Source organism: Gymnodraco acuticeps, unplaced genomic scaffold (assembly GCF_902827175.1).
Source record: "Gymnodraco acuticeps unplaced genomic scaffold, fGymAcu1.1, whole genome shotgun sequence".
NCBI lineage: Eukaryota > Metazoa > Chordata > Actinopteri > Perciformes > Bathydraconidae > Gymnodraco > Gymnodraco acuticeps.
The window spans coordinates 86951-95954 of record NW_022991168.1 but is presented as its reverse complement, the minus strand read 5'-3'; the positions used below and the strand labels follow the sequence as shown (position 1 = coordinate 95954).

The 9004-nt window shown below is 42.4% G+C and overlaps 1 protein-coding gene across 1 annotated transcript in view; it reads left to right on the top strand.

Moving 5' to 3' along the window:
* The first annotated feature begins 421 nt into the window (after nucleotides 1-421).
* Nucleotides 422-9004, top strand: part of pak1 (p21 protein (Cdc42/Rac)-activated kinase 1) — a 90856-nt gene continuing 82273 nt past the window's right edge. Inside the window, exon 1 of the mRNA XM_034237633.1 lies at nucleotides 422-605. The gene's annotated coding sequence lies outside the window, so the exon portion shown is untranslated. The remainder of the gene's footprint in view (nucleotides 606-9004) is intronic.

Sequence of the window (9004 nt, the reverse complement as noted above, 5' to 3'; positions counted from 1 at the left end):
TAAATAAAGTGATACATAGGCTACATTAATTTCTCAATTATTACAATTCCAATAATAAAATACACATTATGCTGACATCAGATATTCTGCATAACGCCTTACTTATGGTAATTTGAATATTTTTTTATGCTAATACTCCTTTCACTTAGGTACATTTTCCTATTTCTACGCTGTTAGATTGTCGGCTTTATACTGTTAGAAATTACACCTGAATGCAACATCCTTCCTTAACCATAGTTTGGAGTTGATTGAAATGTAGGACTTTTCTATAGGGGCGTGAACACACCACTGCTCGCTTTCTTCCTACGAGGTGCGACCCGCCCCAAACTCAGAAAGCATCAGCCAATTGGCGACAGGTGAGCCTAATATTAACCAATAGCGTGTCCGGAGTGGCTTGTAAGGGGCGGGTGTTTCTGTGCAGTAGGCTTCTTGGTAGCTAACAATAGCTCTGCAAGTTTACTGTGGAAGAAGAGCAGCCAGCAGGGCGATTGAGCGGAGCGCAGCCGAGAGGAGAGCACAGTTTGCCGAGTACATGAGACGGTGTGTCCCGGTGTCGGAAATTATCACACCTCATTCTGGGATTTACATTTGCAACCAGACAAGTGGTGAGTGAGCCTTTCGACTTTATTTCCAAACGTCTAATGTGGCCGTTCATCTCCATGCTCAGCCGCGCGTGCATGGTGCGGCTGTGAATGAGAGGCTAATTTGCCTGTGAATATGAAGGGGTTAACGGTTACTGTAACGTTAGGCTGGGACCACACCGCTATCCTCTTACTCTTCATCTACATCCATGTATTACCGGACCCTGAGGCCCGTCAGCCCGCACAGAGGGACCTGAAGTCCGGCACGAAGAGGTGTTCACAGCCGGGGAGATGTGTGATTGTTTTATCACGCAGGTTCCCTCCCAGTTTACAGACTGGCTCTGATCACATGAGACTTTCTGATGGCCAACTGATAACAGCGCAGGGCAAATATCACATAGCTAAATGAATGAATGAATGAATGAATGAAAGAAAACCACTTTTTTATTTTTAAATGTAGCCCACCTCAAAGGATAGCTCTGACATGATTCATCAGAAAGTCCATGCCGTGCCTGAAGCCTCTCCAGGAATAGCCTGCCCTCCTCTCCCTGCAAACCCCGAACAGTCGGATTGGAAGTTTATTCTGGAACTCTTTTCTGCTGTTTTGAGTAGACCAGTTATCAAGTTATGGCCACTAGTAATCCACTCATCGTAAATGTTATATTATTTTAATATTCAGTGGTAGAATGGAATCGGCACATTTAGTGTTGTGCTCGGGTACAATGTTCAGGTACTTGATCATTTAAATGTTCCGCTACTCCAAAATCCCACTCAAGCAGCCCAAATCTAAGAGGCAGATATTGTGGGATTCTTCATTTCATTTATTTAATTATGCTCTCATAAATCCAGCCCCCACCTCTGACATAGTGGAAACATAAAATAACTGTTCCATAATTTGGCATAATTATTGTAAACTGACACTGCCCAGCTTACAGTTATTACAATTTGTTCCATAGGTGCAACATTAAAGTACACCTCCTCATCACTCGACCGCTCCCATGTTTTCTTTTGTGTTGCCATAAGTTAGTCTCTCTCCGTTGGTGCGCTGGGCTAATGCTAATAATGGTAATGCGAGCAAATAAAATGGCGGCTAAACAAAAACTTTTCAGTTTTACGGGGTGTGGTTTGCAATTCGCCCAGCCAATCATAAATGTTAACCTTTTTCTCCCCAGGAAAGTACCTGCTCTCTAGTAGGGACTAAAAAGGGGTGAAAAGGTTAGCAGAAAAAACTTCTAGTTCCAGATCTTTTTGGTGTGAACGCAAAATCCCAGGAACTATCGGAACTATTCCTGGGAAAAGTAGTACTTTTCCCCGTACTTTTCCTTTTTTAGTTCCGATAGTTCCTGGGATTTTGCGTTCGCACCAAAAAGAGAACTGAGTTCATGAGAACTTTTCCCCCCTTTTTAGTCCCTGCAGAGCAGGTACTTTCCTGGGGAGAAAAAAGTTCCAATTTGTGATTGGCTGGGCGAATTGCAAACCACACCCCGTAAAACTCTTGTGAAGCCGCCATTGTATTTGCTGGCAATAGCATTATTAGATTAGCCCAGTGCACCAACAGAGAGAGATTAATTTATGGCAACATAAAAGAAAACATGGGAGCGGTGGAGATGAGGAGGTGTCGGCGTTCTGGCGATTTAATCAGAAGGCTTCAGTAGAAGCTGCTGGGAGTCCCAGCTGCTTCTACTGAAGCCAGTCCCCAACTCCGGGGACTTCCGGCCGGGGACTTCGGGTGGCAGTATACGCCATGAAGTTGTTTGCGGCCTGCCAGTAAACCCAAAGCAGAAGAAGAAGAAGAAGTAGTAGTGACGTCAGCGGCTTCATTTGCCTAATCCTCCCTCAGGGAATTTATTCCGGTGTGAACGCGATCTGCTCTTTCATTCCATGGGGGAACTTAGTGCTGGGAACTAAGTACGGCAAAGTACTTGGTGTGAAAGAGGCTATTGATTTTGGACAGAATAACAAGGTTACTCTAACTCTCATTTACCTGTTTTATCAGCATGAGGAGTTGGTTCCCTCCTCATTTCTGCCCTTCAAACTCAGCCTCATTTAAACATGGATATGAAAACGTCTTTGCCTCTCATTCTTTCTGTCACGCTGAATTGGATTGATGATGCACGTTGGTCCTTGCTATATAGTGTTCCCTTCATCTGAGAGACCAGTTTCCTGGACAGTAGAAAGCAGGTTAATAGGCTGGTGATTCCTCCTAGAAACAGACAGATCTCCAGAACCCGGACTCGTTGCGCTTTTTAGTATCACACCTGTGTGAGTGGAGTTGACAGGGGAGGGAGTGAGCAGAGCACTCACTTAAACCTGGGTTACTTCCTCTCTGTTAGAGCTCTGTGATATTTAGGGGCTTGTTGTTAACTCCCACCATGGACCTTGAGAGGTCCCACAGCTCCGACTGAAAACCTCTGTGAGCTCACGGGTGAATTTGAATGATGAATACTTTAACTGATAGGGTACCCCCCCTACTCAAGCAAGATAGTCGTGTATATTTTAGGTTAATTATTAAATATGTGACGGTGTACACGGATAAATTAATTTATGACATGGATTCATAGTCCTGAAGAAAATGGAAAGTCGCTGTCCTAATTTCCCTCATCTTACGCCAGGATGAATTAGCCAATTAATATATTGATTCATTGAAGAACATAAACCGGCAAGAAAAGTGATTCTAGACAGGGGTGCACATAACTTTTTCGCCCTGGTTCTCAAAGGAGCACCTGGAGATGTTGCTTGGTGCTCATCCTTAAAATGAAATAAACCGTAACTTTTGAGGGGGTCTTGACTTTATTTGCCAGACACACGGCACTGAACACACATGCAGAGGTGAACACAGAACACACATGCAGAGGTGAACACAGAACACACATGCAGAGGTGAACACAAGACAACATTAGCACTACCAGTAATCCTACAAGCTGTCATCACAACCCTCCTGACTGTTCTCCTCACTGTCTTCCTCTCTGTCAGACATGGTAGCTGGTGATGTAGGCCTACTACTTTCTCTCTGGTTGAGTCTGCGATTAGCTGCTTGCATCCACAAGTCAACAGCTGGGTTTGGGTCGAAAGTCTCTGTTGTCATCTTAGAAAAGTGGATGTAATCAAATAAGTATGTGAACATAACCAATAACCTAAAATAGCCAATAACAAATGAATGTAACTTATTTTATTTGGTGTTGTTCATTCATATCTTATTTTACCTTAACATTTATTTATTTATGCATTTTTTTGTATCTCTCCAGTTTTAAAGGATATTTTTGGTTACTGTCCTATAGTATACATTGGAATGATTTCAAACCTGTTTATCCCAATAATTATAAAGGAGTGCCTTGAAAATATGTGTTTACATAAATTGTGACCAAACCGTTTGAATTTAGACTAAAGTGAACTATCTAAACACTCAGAGTCCTTTACCTCACTGAGCTGTAGTTATCTGCCTCTCAGTCTGACTGGAGAGGACTTTCCTCCACCTTGTTGTAGAAACATCTTCTTCTTATATCCGTTAGAGCAGCTAGCACGGCACCAGATTCTAATAACAACAGCGCTGGTACCGGTGCACCCTCCCTCTCTCCCTCACTCGCATTTTGGCTGTGAGCTGCGGGCGCCAGATAAGCCAACATCCCCCATTTTCATCACTTACAGCGCCCATCGTACAGGGCAAATGAAACGTGTAACCGGGGATGAAAAGGTGTTACATTTACTTAATTATGAATATTGTTACATCAAGGCCGAAAATTAGGATGAGCCCCAACGGTCAAAATGTTTGTTTCCCTCCCAGAGCTGCCAGCGCAGCACCTCCCCAGATCTGGCGCCCTAGGCGAACATCTAGCCAGAGCTACGGGCCGGCCCTGAGTTCATATCATGGTTCATATGCAACTCGCAAATATCTTTCTCTCTCTTTTCTCTCTCTCCTCTCTCCTCTATTTTCTCTTCTCCCTTCTCTCTCAATGTTGGTACGCAAATGCGCTTTGTTTCAAATGACCCGGTGCTCTTTTTTTGGCGGAGGTGCGCGTGCGCATGCGCACCTGCGCACCAGTTATGTGCAGCCCTGATTATAGATTAATCCTGTGTTGCTTTTCAAGCTAAATTGTGACAAACATTTTCTCAAATTTTGGAATCTTTTGTTTTATAATTTTATTAACAACTGAATTTCTTTGGATTTTAAAGGTAATATTTTGTCTTTATCTTCCTAAACTTAACTATGAAGCTAGCCTTTATGATCGTTAAACCTATCAAAATTAATCAAACCCATGACACCATTTTTTCTTACCTCTGTTAAATGTCTTGGAGACCTTGATAAAGCGCTTAGTCTATTGAACTTTTTAAATCTCAGCTAAAACTCACCTCTTTGCACTGGCTTTTAATACTAGTTGAACATTACATTTTTATATATGTATGTGTTTTTTATTATTTATTTTATATATGTTTCTAGTTATTGTGCTTTTTATCATGTGTTTTATTATTGTACTCCCATTGTGTTATTTAATATAGTTATTGCCTGTACAGCACTTTGGTCAACTGAAGGTTGTTTTAAATGTGCTATATAAAGATTGAGATTGAGATTAATAAATCAAATGTATTAAAAAAAAAAAAAGTGTTATGACTGCAGAATAATGGGACCCGGTCCTATCTGAACCTGTCCTCCTGCTCTCTCACTTCCTGGTTTCACAGCAGTCACAGTCCTCAGATTGGGTTATGGTTTAAGGGCAGTGGCGGCACAGCTGTTGCCATGGAGACCTGGGTGTGGCTACCAGAGTGTTTGATGACCCCACGTGAGGCATGAGTTCACCCAGTTGTCGCTTTGACACCTCGACAGCATGAGAAGAGAGGGGAGGAGGGGCGTGAAGGGTTAATGACCCATTTGGCTCCTGTGGCTTTGGGCTTGGCTACTTCAGGAGAAAAAAAAGTGTTTGGGGTGGGGGGTTACATATAACTTCAATGACAGGTGAGACAGAGCCCAAAGAGATTGTCATAAAAAGAAAACACATTCCAAAGATAACACGCACACAAAACACACACTTACATTTACATACAGTACTCAGCCCATGTTTGCCTGGTATTATCAAGCAAAGGTAATTTGGCACAGTGTGTATTTTGGAATATCACTTTACCATTACTGTGTGTATAATAATGGCAGCGTGTACATTTGCCGTTTGTCTTACTGCTAATCTTTGTTACATTTAGTTTTCTTTGCAATCACACTTTGAACTGCAAATCAGCTCAACAAATTCAATTTGGGGAAAATAAAGTAATATTATTCTGTTATATAATTGTATCCAGCTGGCATCTTGCTGCTGCTGACAGTGGCTTCATATCCATACGCTGCAGACCTAAGAGTGGTACTCATATTTTTGATGTAACTCTGGGCAAGAGAGTGGATAATTGTATCCGAAATGTCAAACTATTTCTTTAAGTTGGTGCAGGGTCAGCAGTGTTGTGGTGGGGGCAGAGGCGGGCAGTGCCTCAAGGATGGAATTATTAAAGAATGTATGAAGTACAATTGACTACAGATATCAGAATTCTTTAATGAATTACTCGCTCAGAGGAATATTTCTCTGAGCAGTGGAGACCCTCACACTCGGTATCAACATAAATATTGATATTGGCTGTGGAGCAGCAGCAGCCTACCAGCAGCTGAATAATGAATCCTGTGTCTAGACCCACACACACCACACACTCTCTGGCCGTTTCTCAATCTCGAGGATACTGGCTTCCAAGCCAATATTTCAAGGATGCTACGTCATCGAGTGCCGCCTTAGTACCGTTCCAATGTCCAGCATATGTGGAATTCCACCGAGGCCGCGTCCTTGGTTTGGGGGAAATTTCGATTCTGCACATGGGTAGACTTCGAGTCCTTAAAATCCCCACAATGCTTTGCGCACGGACCAATTTCAAAAACATGTGTTGGTAAATATGTTACTTTGTTACATTTGTTATCACCAAGAATGTGTTCAGTGAAGGTAAAGCAAGTTCATAATTAGATAGACATCGTGAGGTATTTATTTTCGGTACAGTTTGTTGAAACCGTTAGAGTGGCACACACACTTGTTTGCCTGTTCCATTCTTCTTCGTTTTCCAAAGCCTTGGAAGCATACTTGCTTCGTTTCTGAAGGAAGTGACTTGGAAGTACGTGACTACCAAGCCAGCATCCTCGAGATTGAGAAACACCTTCTGCCTCCAGCAAACAGGCTGAAAACTTGTATTTTATCCCCCCCCCCATTGGAGGGGAGGCAGATGGAAGGGGGTGTGATGGTACGTCTCCAAGCTGCTAACAGTAGGGTTCAGATCACAAAAATAGAGCCAATAGTGTCCTGGTTAATATGATGATCGGTCCTGGAGAGAGGATTGAAATATTCCCCTTGACTAGTTCTGATTTCAGCTGCGTTTCATTCAGGAGTCAGGAGAGAAGCTTTTACATTATTATTATTATTATTATTATTATTATTATTATTAAACAGAAACTACAGGGAGGTAAACAATACAGGAACTGACTTTAAAGGTGTCTCAGTTCCCTGAAATACACACCTTCTCTTCACAAATACACATCAATATTGTTGACTGTTCTCAACACTTGTTTACCTGGTCTGGAACAATAAACAGTGTTTACGATGCAAGTGATCAAAACTTGCTTTACTAATTGTTAGGGATGGAAATTTGAAGGCACATTTTATATTGAAATATATGACTCCATAAAACGGTTAAGGGGATTGACGTAGCCTACAAAATAATAATACAATAATTCCCTCCCTCATATCATCATGCTACGTAGACGCTGACGTCCTATTGCTCATTCTTGCGTACATATCAAATTAGGCACAATGGCAAATTATATGGATGGCTTGCAAAGGCTAGATTATTAAAACAGAACAGAGATCAACAAAATATAACGGGGCCTAAGCAGCTATTTTCAGACTCATTGTTGTTAAAAAAATAATCATGTCTACCTGCTTGGGGGCAGGCGGTGTTGAGACGATTTACATCAGGCCAGCGGTAGAGAAGACCCTCAGCTGGAACGGATTCACCAGGAGACCGAGTTTTTTTCTATCGTTCTTAGTTTTTCCTCCACCACTGTAGTGGGTTTTCCTGTGGTGGGATGTACGGCTCACTGAAAGAGAGTTCCTCATTGTATTCTGCGTATGCTGTGAAATAGTCATCCCCATGAGTTCTCGGACCCCCTCTCCCTCGACGGAGCTCAGTGGCTGCATGTCCCTGGTTATCTTTGGGGTAATGAGGGCTGTGATTTCCTCCTTCTTGCGGGGTCACAGTGCTGGTAGAGGAGGTCACTCTCATGCTCCACACTCGGCTTGTTTTAATTTAATGTGGTTATGCATTGAGCTAGTTGACTTATGATACACAAGTTCATCTTTGCATAGTTTGCACTCTACACCGCTCTCACCAACCTGGTTGAAATTAGGGATGCACAATATTGGTTTTTTGATACCGATAACTTCCTGCTTCTCAATACCGATAACCGATAATAATATAATATATATATATATATATATATATTAAATGTACCTGTAGTTTTTGCACACCTGGTGGTAAAAAAAAGACTAGTAGTGAGCAAATGACATGAGCATTACTACTATGAACAAAACAAAGCCAAGAACAGTTTTGACTCTCGTCAAGCGCCATCATTTCTATGATGAAGTTAGAGATCGTTTTAGCCCCGGGGTCGTCTCTGGCAAACTTCTTGCCTTTTTCAAAAGCCTCGTCGATAGGTAAAAGCCCCGGTGCCTTTGCAGCTGGCTTTGGATTCGCCGCTAGTTTAGCAGCTCAGGCGTCTTCGTACGCTTTTAACACACCATCGTAGCGATGGCGATGTTTCAGGTGACTAATCAGGTTGGAAGTATTATAGCTCGTTGCCTTTTTCCCTCCTCGTGGAACTTCTGCATTTGTTAATACAAATAGCAAGCGAACTATCTAACTCTGAAACTTTGAAATAGTCCCATACTACCGACGACATGTTTGTTTACTGTCCTGGCTTCACGGCCGCACACCATTTACGTCACAGCCAGGCATGAGTTAGGGAGCGCTGGATTTGTGAAAAACTCCCCTCTTCCTAAACCACTAATACCACAGTACTGGCAAAACGGGAGGAGCCGAGTGAAAAACAAGCGCCCCTCATCCCTATCCACCCACACCGCAGTATGTTTTCCTTTTTTTTTACCCAAAAAATATATTGTATATTATCGGGGCTATTAATACTTTTATCGGGTTTATCGGGATGACGTCATAATTCCTAATATCGGACCGATAATTATCGGGCCGATAACTATCGTGCACCACTAGTTGAAATACTTCCACACATTACTCCGCTCTTCGCCATGTTTGCTTTTGTAGGACTCTTTGTTACGCTGCGTCCACACTACAGCGTCGACAGCTTCAAAAACAGTTTCCAACGCGTCTGCCCATTCACT